The sequence below is a fragment of the Protopterus annectens genome, chromosome 16.part0 (genome assembly GCF_019279795.1).
Source record: "Protopterus annectens isolate FY-2018-M chromosome 16.part0, PAN1.0, whole genome shotgun sequence".
Taxonomy (NCBI): domain Eukaryota; kingdom Metazoa; phylum Chordata; order Ceratodontiformes; family Protopteridae; genus Protopterus; species Protopterus annectens.
The window spans coordinates 385,937,671-385,953,977 of record NC_056750.1 but is presented as its reverse complement, the minus strand read 5'-3'; the positions used below and the strand labels follow the sequence as shown (position 1 = coordinate 385,953,977).

Here is a 16,307-nt window from a genome sequence, read left to right as displayed (position 1 = left end):
CGCATGACCGACGTCATATCCTCAGTCTTTTTTGCTGCATGGTCCGATGCAGAAGCAGTGTTGCAAGTGCCGTTCGGCGTTCTGAAATTTTTCGAATTCGGAGTTTCAGACCGAAGTCAGAGTTGGTTAAGTACCCAGTTGGGGAATATTTTGGTTTTTTCTTGCCTCAGTGGTTTACCGCATGTCAGAAAAAGTGAATAACTGTATTTCTTGTGGGAAACAGATACCGCATAGGGATTACCACAACTTGTGTACACCTTGTTTAGGACCTGAGCACGGCGTTGTTGGATGCCGCTTTTGTGCTAGGTTTAATAAACGCACTATAAAGCGGAGGTTGGATTGTGCAAGGTTGGTCTTTGGGAAGCGGTGCAATTACAAAATGCCGTCGGAGGCTCCGGCCAGCTTCCTCAAAGAAGCGCAAGGACAAGGCAGTTAAACCTAGGTTAGAGGAGTCGTCCGAACCGGACGCCGGTTCTTTAGAGCGTCAGTGGAACCGGTGGTTCCGACGGAGGCCTCTCTGGAGTCCCAGGGAGAAACTTTGATTTTACAGGATGTGGCCTCCCAGGAGGCAGGGCAGGCTGTAGGGGCTTCTCAAGTAACTGTACTCCCTCCCTTCCTAAGGGGTCTAGGCCCTCTCTTTCTGCTTCCAAGGCTTCTCCTAGAGGCAGGTCTAGTTTAGCTTCTGTGGGGTCACTCCCAGTTCTTCAGGTGCTGTGCCCAAGAAGCACATGCTCAAAATGGCAGAGGATTTAATTACTTTAATTAGAGGCTCTATGCCCCTCCTGATAAGAGGCCTAGGATGGAACCTGTGTTGGGGATTATGAGCAGGCTTGGATGTGTCTGAGTCTTCGGCTGAAGACTTGCAGGAGTATTCTCATTATTCTGATTCTGATGTGGATGATTCTACTCCTTCTGCTTCTCCTCCTGAGGATTTTTCTTTTTCAGAGACCCTTCACTCCATGAGGGAGCATTTTAAATGGGAAGGCCAGGATTTCTCTGATTCCAGGAAAAGGCTTAGGGAATTTTTGTTTTTACCCCAGCATAGGCCTTTAGCTATACCTCCTGTTCTGAATGTGGTGGAAGATGTGTTTGCAGAGGCTTCTCTTAATCCTGATTCTTTGCCTCCTGCTCCTGTTAAACCAGATAGGTATTACAGGGTACCTGAAGCTCATAAGTATCTTTTTAAGAGTCCTAGGGCAGACCCAGAAACTGTTAGCCAGGGTTCTAAGGGTGTTAAGGCTTCTGTTGTCAAGAATCCGGTTCCTGCAGATAAAGAGGCCAGGGCCTTGGATAGATGGGGAAAGAAAGTTTATACTTCTTCCACTCTAGCCATGAGAGCTTTGAATTGCCAGTTTCACATGTTGAAATATCAAAATTATCTCCTGTCTCAGTTGAAATCTAAGGTTGATGCTCTGGCGGAAGGTATTGACTGTAAAGAGTTACAAGATTTAGTGCATGTTTCTGAACAGGTGGGCAAGCATTCTTTGCAATGTGGTTTTGATGCTGTACAGGCCTCGTCTAGGGTGGCTGCCACTGGGTCAGTTCTTCGCAGGCATGCCTGGCTGAGGGATCAAAATTTATCTGACCATGTTAAAACTAGGATTTTGGATGCCCCTTTGCAATCTGATGTCTTGTTTGGTTCTCCTGTTGAGGCAGTTTTAAAGAAAATGGAAGACAAGGCTAAGTCTATGCAGACTGTTAAAGTTTTTTACAGGTTCAGCCTCCAAAGTTTAGTAGAAATTGGCCTTCTAAAGGGTGGACGATCCTTCTTATGATTCCCAGTCTAGGGGTAGATCTAGACGTGGCAGGGGCAGAGGTCAGGGCTCTTTCAGGCCTAGAACAGGGAGTTCTCCTGCACAGTCTTCCAGTGAGGGCAGGGGTCAGTCCTTTCGTAAACAGACCCAATGACCTACCTTTTCAGCTGCCAGAACCTTCTCGCCTGGCAGCACCTTTGGGAGGAAGGTTGGCACTTTTCAAAGAAAATTGGAGTTTAATTACCCAAGACAAATGGGTACTGGATATCATACATCACGGTTACAGGTTTTATTTCCATACCTTGCCTCCTTTCAAAGGCATGCCAGACATTCCTCCTCAACAAAGAATAGAGGCTCAGAAGCAAATTTCACTGTTACTCCAAATAGGGGCCATACAGCCGGTTCCTATGCCAGAAAGGGGCCTAGGATTTTATTCTCGCCTGTTCCTAGTACCAAAGAAGGGGAACACGTGGAGACCAATTTTGGATTTATCTATCCTCAACACTTATCTGGACATTCCCAAGTTCAAAATGTTGACGTTGCAGCAGCTTTTACCTCTGCTGGGCAAAGATCATTGGATGGTAACTTTGGATCTCAAGGAGGCTTACCTTCATGTTCCTATCAGACTAAGTTGCAGGAAGTATCTGCGTTTTCGAGCTGGGACTTCTCACTATCAGTTCTCTGCATTGCCCTTTGGCTTATCTACTGCGCCCAGAGTGTTCACGAAAGTTCTGGCTCCAGTGATAGCTTTCTTCAGGCTAAAAGGAATATAGATCTATCCTTATTTGGACGACTGCCTGATTCTGGCTCAAGGAAGGGAAGAGCTTCTTCATCATTTGGAATATGTGATAGCAGTGCTAAGATGCCTGGGGTATTCTGTGAACGAAATAAAGTCCAGTCTAGTACCCTCACAGGACATGTGCTTTCTGGGTGTGAGACTGAATACAGCATCCCAGATGGCCTTTTTAACCCCGGACAAACAAAAGAGTCTATCCCTTTACTTTCATCAGTTATCTCATCAGTCCGGGCTGACTACAAGGACAGTCCTTCAAGCCTTAGGGTTCATGGCATCTTGTATTCTGGTGCTTCCCAATGCCAAACTGCATATGAGGAAGCTACAATGGTATCTCAAAAATGTATGGACACAGCACTGCCAGGATCTGGACACTGTCATTCAAATAATACCTTGCATTCAAAAGGAATTTTTGTGGTGGGCTCAGGAATGTCACCTAAACAAGGGACTCTCTGTGACCCGGCCAGAGGCGAGTCAGATTTTAACGACAGATGCCTCAGACATAGCTTGGGGAGCTCATCTAAATGGAAAGTGGATACAAGACAAGTGGCCTGCCAGACTACAACATCTACATATCAACATGAAGGAGATGTTAGCAGTCCAGTTTGCATTAATAGCTTTCAAGGATTTACTTCTTCCAGGGCAGGTGTTGATTCTAACAGACAACACAACTGTCATGTGGTACATCAACAAACAAGGGGGAACACATTATTATCCTCTTTGCAGACAAGCAATGATTTTGTGGGAGACTGCTCTCAGTTTACAACTAAGTCTTCAGGCAAGGTTTCTGCCAGGAGCACAGAACTCCTTAGCAGATGTGTTAAGCAGACAAATCATGGATCCCCACGAGTGGAAACTGGATCTTCATGTATTTCAGAAATTGACAGTGTCCTGGGGAACTCCAGACATAGATCTGTTCGCTTCTCCACTAAACCACCAGCTGCCAAAGTTTTGCACAAAGCGGTTTCATCCCACAGCTTGGAAAGTGGATGCTCTTTCTTTCAGTTGGAAAAATCTTCATGTGTATGCCTTTCCACCTCTGCCTCTCCTCCCAAAGGTACTTCTGAAGGTCAGACAGGACAAGCCAAGGATTATTTTGATAGCTCCAGATTGGCCTCGACAGCACTGGTACCCACTACTGAGAAGTCTAGTACGGAAGCCTCCATGGCCTTTGCCTTTGATTCCACATCTGTTGTCCCAGGAGGACAGTCATTTGCTCAATGTCAAACTTCACTCTCTTCACCTAACAGCATGGCATATTCTGTTTTAAACCATAGAGGGTCTCAACTTCCACAACAAGTTTTGAATGTGATTTTGGAAGCTAGAAGGCCTAGTACAAGGAAAGTGTACGCAGATAAATGGAAGAGATTTTTATTTTGGAGTGCAGCTAAGGATTTGGATGTTTCTGAGCCTAATTTAAGTGTGGCTCTTCAATATCTTACTGAGTTATTGGACAAAGGTTTGTCCTTCTCTTCTATTAAGATTCACGCTGCAGCAATTTCAGCTCACTACGATTGTGACCCACCATTGTTTTCTCATCCTTTATTCAAGCAATTTCTTAGAGGGGCAAAGAATATAAGACCTCCACGAAGGGCTCCTACTCCTGCTTGGGATCTCAATTTTGTGTTGGAGAAACTCACTCTACAACCTTTTGAGCCTGCAGCTACTGCTGAGTTGAAATATTTGTCATGGAAGACTGCTTTTTGTTGGCCATTACCTCTGCAAGAAGGGTTTCTGAATTGCAGGCCCTTATGGCAGTTGAGCCTTTCTTAATTTTCCACAAGGATAGGGTATCTTTACGTACTAATCCTTCCTTTATGCCTAAAGTGGTTTCTAGTGTGGCTTTAAACCAAACTATTCATTTGCCTACTTTTATGCAAATCCCCAAACTAAAGGGGAAAAGATTTTGCACACTTTAGATGTACACAGGCAGTTGCGATATTATTTGGACAGAACTAAAGGGTTCAGACAATCTCAGCAGTTATTAGTTTCTTTTGCTTTGTGCTCTCAGGGCAAGCCCATGTCAAAACAAACTATTTCTAAGTGGATTGGATTTTGCATTGCTTTCTGTTATTCCCATCATGGCAAAGAGATTCCAGCTGGGATTAGACCTCATTCCACTAGGGCTACTGCCACTTCAACAGCTTTTTGAGGGGTGGCTACTAAGGATATTTTGGAGGCAGCCACTTGGAGTTCAGTGCATACCTTCTCTAGGCATTACCACCTTCCACTGTACTCTAAATCCAGGGCTGGTTTTGCCACTGCTGTTTTGCAGGGCATTTTGGCAGCTCCTGCTTCATTATAGTTTAGCCATCCTCCCTTACCTCTGCTTTGGGATTCTACCCAAGTGTTAGGACTGCAGCAATGTGAGATGAAGAACATAGTACAGTTTTGTACCTACCATAAATGTAGATGTTCAAGGATCCACATTGCTGCAGTCCAATTTACCCTCCCTCCTTCCCCTCTGTTGTTTGAGGTGGTTGTGTGGGTTGGGTTATCCATCTGAGGTATATTGCATTTTGTATATATTGTATATATTATACATATTTTTGGTGTTAGGCTAGTTGGTTGTTTAGTTGTTGTCTATGGGTTTTGACCTTTCTTTTTAGGGTCTTCTGACATCTGGGGCAAGAAAAGACTGAGGATATGACGTCGGTCATGCGCATTTGTACCCTGACGTTCTGATGTCAGTCAAATGCGCCTTGACCGACGTCAGCCTTATACTCTGATATTCGGGCCGACCGAGGGACAGCGGACTACCCAAGTGTTAGGACTGCAGCAATGTGGATCTTCGAACATCTACATTTATGGTAGGTACAAAACTGTACTTTATTCGTAGGCACGCTTGGCTTAAGGATCAGAACTTGTCAGAGCATGTTAAAGCTCGAATTTTAGATGCTCCCCTTCAGTCTGAGGTTTTGTTTGGTTCTCCTGTGGAGTCAGTTTTGAAGAAAATGGAGGACAAAGCTAAGTCTATGCAGACTGTTAAAGATTTCTTACAAGTGCAGCCCCCTAAGTTTAGCAGAAATTGGCCTACTAAGGGGTGGGCTTATCCTTCTTCTGATTTGCAGTCTAGGGGTAGATCTAGACGTGGTAGGGGCAGAGCTCATGCACAGGGATCTTTTAGGCCTAGGACGTGGAGTTCCCCTGCGCAGTCTGCTGGTGAGGGCAGGGGCCAGTCCTTTCATAAACAGGCCCAATGACCTGCATTTCCAGCTGCCCGATCCTTCTTGTCTGGCAGCTCCTCTAGGAGGAAAGTTGGCACTTTTCAGGCAAAATTGGCTGTTAGTCACCCAGGACAAATGGGTGTTGGACATTATAAACCGAGGCTACAAGTTTTATTTCCACACATTGCCCCCTTTCAAAGGCATGCCGGACGTTCTTCCTCAGCAAAAGGCAGAGGCTCACAAACAGATTTCTTTACTTTTTCAAATGGGAGCTATCCAGCAGGTTCCTCCATTAGAGGTGGGCCTTGGTTTTTATTCTCGCCTGTTTCTTGTACCAAAGAAAGGAGACACTTGGAGGCCAATTCTGGATTTGTCTATTCTCAACACATACCTGGACATTCCAAAATTCAAAATGTTGACTCTGCAACAACTAGGCAGAGATCACTGGATGGTAACTCTGGATCTCAAGGAGGCTTATCTTCATATTCCTATCAGGCCAAGCTGCAGGAGATCCCTGCGTTTTCGGGCTGGGACTTTACATGATCAGTTCTCTGCATTGCCCTTTGGCTTATCTACTGCACCTAGGGTATTCACAAAGGTTCTGGCTCCGGTGATAGCCTTCTTCAGGTTAAAAGGGATTCAAATTTATCCTTATTTGGACGATTGCCTGATTCTTGCTCAAGACAAAGACAAGCTACTTCACCATCTTCAGTATGTCATGGCAGTGTTAAGGTGCCTAGGGTATTCTGTGAATGAAATAAAGTCCAGTCTAGTACCCTCTCAGGACATGTGCTTTCTGGGTGTGAGACTGAATACAGCCTCTCAGATGGCGTTTTTGACCCCGGACAAGCAAAGAAATCTTTCTCTTTACTTCCAACAATTGTCTCACCTGTCCAGGCTGACTGCAAGGACAGTCCTTCAAGCCTTGGGGTTCATGGCATCTTGTATTCTGGTGCTTCCCAATGCCAAACTGCATATGAGGAAGTTACAATGGTATCTCAAGAGTGTATGGACACAACACTGCCACAATTTGGACACTGTCATTCAGATAATACCTTGCATTCAAAAGGAATTCTTGTGGTGGGCTCAGGAATGTCACCTGAACAAGGGACTCTCTGTGACCCGACCAGAGGCGAGTCTGATCTTAACGACAGATGCCTCGGACAAGGCTTGGGGAGCACATCTCAATGGAAAATGGGTTCAAGACATGTGGCCTGCCAGACTTCAACATTTGCATATCAACATGAAGGAGATGTTAGCAGTCCAATTTGCATTGATGGCCTTCAAGGATCTACTACACCCAGGACAAGTGTTGATTCAAACAAACAACACAACTGTCATGTGGTACATCAACAAGCAAGGGGGAGCCCATTCGTACCCACTATGCAGGCAAGCTATGATTTTGTGGGAGACGGCTCTCAGTATGCACCTCACTCTTCAAGCAAGGTTTCTGCCAGGAGCACAGAACTCCTTAGCGGATGTTTTGAGCAGACAGATGGTGGATCCGCACGAGTGGAAACTGGATCCTCATGTTTTTCGACAGTTGACAGTGATTTGGGGGACTCCAGACATAGATCTGTTCGCTTCTCCACTAAATTTCCAGTTGCCAAAGTTTTGCACAAAGATGTTTCATCCAAAAGCTTGGAAAGTGGATGCTCTATCATTCAGTTGGAGCAATCTTCACGTCTATGCCTTTCCTCCTCTGCCTCTTCTTCACAAGGTGCTCTTGAAGGTCAGACAGGACAAGCCCTCCATGATTCTTATAGCTCCAGATTGGCCACGTCAGCACTGGTACCCTCTACTGAGGAGTTTAGTACAGGAGCCTCCTTGGCCTTTGCCATCAAGTCCTCACCTTTTGTCCCAGGCAGGCAATCATTTCCTCAAGGTCAACATACAGTCCCTGCATCTGACAGCCTGGCATATTCTGTTCTAGACCCTGGAGGGTTGCAGCTTTCTCAACAAGTTTTGAATGTTATTTTGGAGGCCAGACGGCCTAGTACAAGGAAGGTTTATGCTGATAAATGGAGGAGATTTTTTCTTTGGAGCAAAGCAAAGTGCTTTGATGTTTCAGTACCTAATTTGAGTGTTTCACTTCAGTATCTTACAGAACTATTGGACAAAGGTTTGTCTTTCTCCTCTGTAAAAGTTCATGTTGCAGCTATTTCTGCTCACTATGACTGTGACCCACCTTTATTCTCTCATCCTTTGTTCAAGCAATTTCTTAGAGGGGCGAAGAACATAAGACCCCCACGTAGAGCTCCTACTCCTTCCTGGGATCTCAATTTTGTGTTGGAGAAACTCACTTTATCTCCTTTTGAACCTGCAGCTACAGCTGAGTTGAAGTTTTTGTCTTGGAAGACAGCTTTTTTGTTGGCCATTACATCTGCTAGAAGGGTATCTGAATTACAGGCTCTAATGGCTGTTGAACCCTTTCTAATATTTCATAAGGACAGGGTCTCTTTGCGTACTAACCCCACCTTCATGCCTAAAGTGGTCTCAAATGTGGCCTTGAACCAATCTATTCATCTGCCTACTTTTTATGCTGATCCCCAAAATAAAGGGGAAAAGATTTTGCATTCTTGTGATATTCACAGACAGTTGCGTTATTATTTGAGCAGAACCAAAGGGTTCAGACAATCTCAACAGTTGTTTGTTTCTTTTGCTTTGGGTACTCAGGGAAAACCTGTTTCTAAACAAACTATTTCTAAATGGATTGGTCATTGTATTGCTTTTTGTTATTCTCATCATGGTAAGGAGATTCCGGCTGGAATCAGACCTCATTCCACTAGGGCTACTGCCACTTCTACTGCTTTTCTGAGGGGCGTAGCTACTAAAGATATTTTGGAGGCAGCTACTTGGAGTTCAGTGCACACCTTTTCCAAACATTATCATCTCCCTCTTTATTCTAAATCTTGGGCTGGGTTTGCCACTGCAGTTTTGCAGGGCATGTTAGCAGCTCCCAATGCTTTATGATTTTGCCAACCTCCCTTTTCCTTTGCTTTGGGATTCTACCCACAGGTTATGACTGCAGCAATGTGAGATGAAGAACATAGTACAGTTTTGTACCTACCATAAATGTAGATGTTCGAAGATCCACATTGCTGCAGTCCAATTTTCCCTCCCTCCTTCCCCACTGTAGTTTGAGGTGGTTGTGTAGTTTGGGTTGTAGTTATGGTTTGTACATGGGTGGTTGGATGTTTTTTGGCTATGTCCTTTCTTTTTAGGGCCTTCTGACATCTGGGGCAAGAAAGACTGAGGATATGACGTCGGTCATGCGCTTTAGTACCACAGTACTGACGTCAGATCTAAGCGCCCATGACCGACGCCAGCCTAACACTTTGGTATTCGGGCCGACCGAGGACAGCGGACTACCCACAGGTTATGACTGCAGCAATGTGGATCTTCGAACATCTACATTTATGGTAGGTACAAAACTGTACTTTATAATGGTCAGATTGTTAAGAAATAGTAGTACAAGGTCTAGGAGAAAGAATTAAGTGATTGCATCAGTCTGGGTATAGCAGTTACAGACTGAATTGGAGAGAGAGTGTTTGTATAGGGCAGTTTGTAATTAGCAGGATGTTCAGAACGGACAGAGGAGGGGAAATTGTTCCAGGATCTGGCAATGATCCAGAAGAATAAGAATTTACCTGCAGGTAGGATTGGTTTGTGAATTTGTAGTAGGTTTTGATTTTCTCATTGTAATGGCCTAGTGAAGGGAGTAAGGGGAGAATAAGGAGCTAAGTTCAGGGCAGTCTTGTGGTTTGTAAATTAGTTTGGGAGAGGTAGTAAGTTGAAGGAGTAGTAGGTAATGTGGGGATTTGAGCTATTGGAAATTATTTAAGGCTATACAGTGATGGGTAGAATGACTACAGTTTGAAGAAAATTCTGTGATCTTGTTGTAACAAGACTCTAATTTTTGTTTCAGGAAGGACTGCAGATTAATAAGAGTGCACCATAGCTTAAAGATGGAAGTAGATAAGAGGGGGCTAAGGCTTATATTGATGGGGAGAGAAATTTATTATGCCTATAAAGTAGCCCTAGTTTTTTTATGGGTTTCTGACATGTTGGGTTGGATATGTAAATCAAATTTTAGATCATCTATTATGACTCCTAAAAGTTTGGTATTAGCTACAAGTTCAATTTTTATTTTCAGTGAGAAAATGTTAGTCTTGTTTATTAACAGCAGTATTCTTTTTATGTGTAAACTGCATAGGTTTGGGGGTTTTTTGGCATTTAAGGAAAGAGGATTTCTGTGGAGTCAGGATTGAATAGTAGAGAAAGCTGTTTGGGTCATTTGTATGATATTGGGGTTAGTTGAGTTGTCTGTGTACTACTCTAGGGAGGTGTGTGATATAGCTTGGTGTAGGTTGTTTATGAATATGTTAAATAGAAGGGAACCTAGGATTAAACCTTGTAGGACACCTGTAGGGATATGGAGTTAGTGAGAGAGATGCTGATATTTAATGGCATGTTGCTTATCTGAGAGAGAGATTTTAAACCAATTGAGACTGAGAAGAAATACTTATGGAAGAGAGATGAGAGAGGAAGATGGCATGGAATATATTGTTAAATGCTTTAGATAGCTCTAGAAAGAGAGCAGATGCTATAAAGCCAAAGTAACGGATTTTATTAATGGTATCCAAGAAGGATACTAGTGCAATAGATGTACTGTGCCCAGGACAGAATCCATGTTGGGCTGGGGAGAGGATGCTGCTGTTTGGCAGGTAGTGGATTTATTGTTTTTGGACACACTTTTCGAGAATTTTAGATATGGGGAATATAAGAGCAATGGGTCAGAAGTTTGAGATATCAGAGGAAGGGCCAATTTTACAGAGGGGAAGCATAATGGCTTTTTTCTAGAGAGAGAGGACATATGATTTCTGTAGTAGATTTAGATAGCCAAGGGGCATGGCTGGATTTAATTCTAATGGATCTAGTAGATGCCAAGCTATGAAGAACGCTTAGAAAGGAGTTATTGATGTAAAGAAGGGCGTCATCTAGTGGCAAGGTTTTAAGACCGCTCCAGTTATACCTGCTTTAGGATAGCATTGAATTTATGGGACAGAATTTTGATAAGTTTTGTTTTACTTTAATATTATGGGCTTTTAAAAGAGATGAACAATGGCAAATGGTATAGGCTGGGAATTTGCCAGTGACTGGATATTTGGAGGGATGTAAGACCAGAATTCAGTCTAGAATATTGAGTCTTTGTTAGTTTTGAAGTTATAGATAGTAGTAGGATTAATTGAGTAAAGTGGAGTAGATTTATGTTAATGTGAGATTGAATGGAGGAAGTAGCAGCCCAGTTAATATTCATATTACCTAATATAATAGCTTCATTTTTTTATGATGTGGGAAATCCAGGATAGAAAGTCTTCTAATGGGATGTTATTCCCTGGTGGAATATAAATTACTGTAATACAGTTTTTTTGGAATTGTTAATGTGGAGAAGTGAAATTAATATCTTGGCATTATGGAAGTGTGGAATAGAATTAGGAAAGGAGGATATGTTAAAGGTATTTGGATAAATTAAGGCAACATCACCTCCTTTTTGTGTTGTCTGTCTGCCCTGATTACATTGAAATTAGGAGGAACAAATTTACAGTCTTGGATGTATGGTTTCAACCAACTTTCTTTAGCAGCTAGGATATGTGTTATATTTTGTGGTAGCCAGATATGAAACTCTGAGGTTTTATTACAGATGCTTTGAAACATATTGGTGGTTAAGTGGAGACTTTTAGAGGAGGGAGGGACCTGGGTTGAGGTGGATGTCACTTTAATGTATAAGTGAGAAGAACAGCAGAATACATCTGTGGAAAGAGTCTTTCAGCTTGGAGAAAAAGAAGGGAGGAAACTGTGCTAGGCAATTGTGTTTATAATGTGAAGTATAGTTAGTAAGAATGAAGGATGTCCTGCAAAGATGAGGAGCTGATAAAGGCTGGGAGTGATGTAAGTGTAGGAGTGTTCATTGGATTTTGATTGTGGGAGTGTTGGTTTGAGAGTAAAAGTTAGAGTATGGGCTTAATGCTGTAAGGTTAGTGAATTAGAGCAGAGCTATGGTAAAAGGGAGTAGGTATTTCAGGGAGGAGGCAAAGGAAGACATTGTGGGGGGTGAAACCAATTCAGTATTGGAATGGAGAAGGAGAAAGTAAAGTGGAAGATAAAGTGGATTTAAAGGTGGGTACTAGTGGCCATGAGTAATTTGGTGGGTATTGGAGGAAGTGGGTGCAGCAAGGAGAGGATAAATGTAATGAGGGGTGAGTGGGAATGGGGGTGTAGGGTAGGGGGAGAAGAGGGTGAATGGATCATGGCTACGCCTGATTCAACGCTTTCACACAAAAAAAAAAAACAATATGTAGCAAGCTCCAGTAAGTTCTGGGTCTCTAGATTTCCATTAAATAAGATTCAGAAGTATATAGCTAACTTAGCTAGATAGGAAAGAGTAAGGATAAAAATAAGTAAGGGGCTAACAAAGAAATAATTCTAGGGGGATGGGTAGCTCAGAGATTAGATAAAGTAGTCTGTATGGACGAATGAACTGAAAGGCAAATAGACAGACTCAGTGATGCACAGCTCAATAATTACAGGGAATGGACACAAACTGGTAGATAAAACTTTAGAGGGACTAATGTTCAGAAACTAAACCACATAAATGTCCATAATATGACTTGGCAGCCCAGTGTTTTTTCAGCAGAAGCACTGCAGGATTAAGGGGACAAACCAAGGTGCTGATGATAGAATATAAAAAATCCAGGGAGAATGGCATGGGTTTAGTACCTAGAAAGAAGGAAAAAAATGAGGGATGTTAGAATATAGTCATGTAATAGCTGCAGCTGCCTAATAGATTAAAAAGATGTAAGTTATAACTGCAACCATACCAAATGGTATAAGAAAGCATGGATCAGGGTACAGAGTAAGAGGTCAGAGACTAGATAAGAGTGAGGAGGGAGAAGAAATAAAATAAAGTAAAAAATGGACAGGGTACAAGTGAAATTGTGGAGGTGTGACACATGGAAAGAAAATGGGAGTGTTGTTATAGAGGGAAACATTAATGCTAGTTAGCAAAAGAGGAGAGAGAGATACTAAAGGGACAGAGCGGTCAGGAATGGAGGGAAAGGCATTAATGCAGTGAGTGCAAATACCTAGAAGAGCAGCAGGAGCAAGATATACATTAACAGCACTACAGTATAGCACAATCTAAAATGTAGCATACAGTTCAGTAAAAGCAGCTATACAATTGTAAACTTTTTAAAGGCAATAGACAAATCAGTAAATACAGCAATTGCTTCCAACATGTATTTTACAGATGCACCGCTATGTGAGACACTATAGTAAAAATAATGCGAGCAAGCTTCAGGAACACACAAACACTTTATTAAAGTAATCAACTTCTATAGAACCATGTAAACTTATTTAAACAAAACTAAATAAGTTTACATGGTTCTATAGAAGTTCATTATTTACTTTATCATTTCTTTCTTCATTTGTTTATTTGACACAATTTGTGACATCACAGTCAATTAAGGTTTTGTATTGGTTGCTTGGAGTGACTTGTTGTATTTAAGCATGATGCAGTCTCTTACATACTTTTAGTTTGAAGAAGTTGGGAGTATTTTCTCCAACGAAAGCACTTACTTTAATAAAGTGTTTTTGTGTTCCTGAAGCTTGCTCGCATTATTTTTACTTTAGTTTTGCCGTTTTGGAAGTTTTGTTGCCTGTATGGCGTGAAGCTCAGTTACACCATTGAGAACACTATAGTAAATGGTTTGGACCTGAGAGCAATGAATGGCAGCACTATCCATCTTAAATTGAGAAGTTTATCTTTTTCAAAAGGGTTCTCATGGAAAAGCAAAATCTGGAAAGAAATTATCTGAAATCTGTCATCAGGTTGCTGTGATAATAAAAAAATGATGACTCTGATTGTGGTATCTGTAACCAGAATTCAAGAAGAGATTACCTGCTAACCACCCAAGCAGGAAAATTCTTGGACTCTGATTTGATGTAAGTTCCTTGCTAGAACAGTAAAGTATTTAATACTTGCCCAAGGATATGACTATCATATAACAAAGGCATTTAGTCTCAGGTGATCAAATGTAATTTAAAAAAGACAAAACTCCAAAAGGCAGAATTTTGAAATGGGTAGTACTGCTGTAGTACTACAGCATTATAAACTTGTGGTATGATGAGTGAAGAAATATGTTTGTATGTCTGTCACAATTATTTTTAGACAAGAGGTACACTTAGTTACCAAAGTGGATATAACTGCTGGGTAGGGAGTTGTCTGTGTTTGAAATTCATTTTCTGTTTTGTAATCTTTTTAACTAATCTTTAATTTGGCTTTGTATGGCTAGTGTTGTTGTTGTGTCTTTCGGCTTTTCCCAGTTAGGGGTTGCCACAGTGGAACTCCGGTCCGCTAATGATTCGCAGTAGATTTTTACGTGCCGAGTTGCCAGCCCTGAAGCACAACCTTCAACGAAGGTATGCCCATTCACGCATGTCTCCACACAGAAGACCCTCTAGCTGAGAATCGAACGGGACACTGTCTTACTGTGAGGAGACAACGCTACCGCAGCTCCACCACCGCAAACAAACCTGAACTAAGTTAGTGGTCATTGTTTTTTTTATCACTTTCACACATCTGAGGTATACATAGTCAACAAAGTTTGTACAACTGTGGAGTGTGGGCTTATCTGGCATCTGTTTATTTCAAATAATTTTCAGTCTGGATTAGCAATACTAGTGTACATTTATGTGAAGTTGAAATGCTTTAATGTGAATACTGTGTGTTTATGTGAAACAAGCTTGAAACAGATTACTGCATGGCTGTTATCAAAAAATCAGGCATCTGAGGCATACTTGACTAGCAAAGGTGCAATAATTGCTTGGTGGCATTTAGGTTTCCCAGAGGATGAAATTAATTTACCTTATTGCTATCTGCATATTTTAAGTAGTCTTCAGTTTGGCTTTGCAGACCTAAGGATGCTGCTGTGACACAAGCTGAAATATATTACTGTGGTTTATGTGTTTATTATTATTTAAACATATATATTAAATCACAAAGAAAACAGTGACATAGGCACATATGGAAAATAAACCATAGTGACATCTCTCATTGCTTTATGCTTTTCTTTTTAAAAATTATCGTCCACTCCAACATTTCATAAATTGCTCAGTTCTTGACATCCCTTAAACCTCATCCCTCCTCCTATATAGTGTTCTCTATATACTTTTCCCACTTATTTTTACAGAACTTGCTTCTTGCATTTTCAATATTCCCCATCTCCAGTTTATCTTCTTTACTGTATTCAATACTTCATATACAGGGGGTTTACATTTTGAATGCCAATTTCTAGTAGTAGATTTTTGGCAGCCAATTCAGATATTGTTTCATAACTCACAAGAGTCATTTCCTTAGTTAAAATAATTTGCTCCTCACTAATTTCTAACAAAGTACTTTGTAGTGTGTGCTTTAAATTTGCCAACTTGTTACACTCCCAAGAATATTTACCCAGTTACTGCTCTTTTTCCCATCAGGCCTTCAATATTTGTTGTCTACATAATTATTATTATGATGCTACAGTCAAACAGTTGCGGTGTACTGCGGCAGTAATGTGACTACAACAGCTGAGTGCAGGAGCTGTCTGTAGATGAAAATAATCAACTCTGCTGTCACGAGCAACTGCTATTAGTTTAGATTTGCAGGAGTAGTCTGCATTTGTGTAAAGCAAATAGGAATACTTTACTCTGCCCTTTTATATTAAAGATGACATGAGGTGTATAGAGTAATAACATGGCTACAGTTGATGAGTATTTACACTGTTAGATTATAACAACAACCGTTCAAGTTACCCTTCTTGCTGGAAAAATGTTCATGGCTAGAATTCTAAACACTCCAAAATTATTTTGTCTCAAACTGCCTTGCACTCCATTTTAATTTCTGGCTGAGGTGCATTTTGCACAGAGTTTGTATGTTCTTTCTATATCAATGTAGGTTTTAATCAGGCCTCCTGTCACCTTCATCCTTCAAAATATTTACATTAGATGGATTAGTTAAGTCCAGATTGCCCTTTATGAGTGTGGTCTGTGTTTGTGCACATTATATTATGGATCGACTGCCTTTCAGCTTTTTGCCTACTGCAGGTTTGGACAGCTAACAGATTTAAAGGATTCTGAAATGGGTAAATCCAGTAATAATGAACAAATTAAATGTGTGTATCAGTATGCGCCCAATGAAATATTACATTACTTGATTGTAAGTGTAAGCCATTTCAATCAGAAGATTCTTATTTTGCAAAGAACGGGTCTGTTACATGTCTTTAAAAATAACTCTGAATTGAAATAATTTTCTGAAGGGCTTCTGTTATTGAGGAAGGATGTCTGATAATAGAAATCCCTTCAGAAGCATATAAATGATATATTTCTTAGTCTGTTTAAACTCTTTCAGAAGTGGTAAAAAATCATCTTGATAACCAATAAGACTGCCTGGCACTACTGCAGTAAATGAGTAAAGCTAGATACCTGCAGCAACTGGAAAGACCCCAAAAGTACCTCACCAAGAGGATGAAAGGGCTCAAACAGATGCCATATGCT

General features: G+C 41.4%; 1 protein-coding gene across 1 annotated transcript in view; it reads right to left on the bottom strand.

Annotated features, from left to right (window-relative positions):
• LOC122790310 (TNF receptor-associated factor 1-like) overlaps window positions 1–16,307 on the bottom strand; it is a 661,767-nt gene that overhangs the window by 46,102 nt on the left and 599,358 nt on the right. The window lies entirely within an intron of this gene.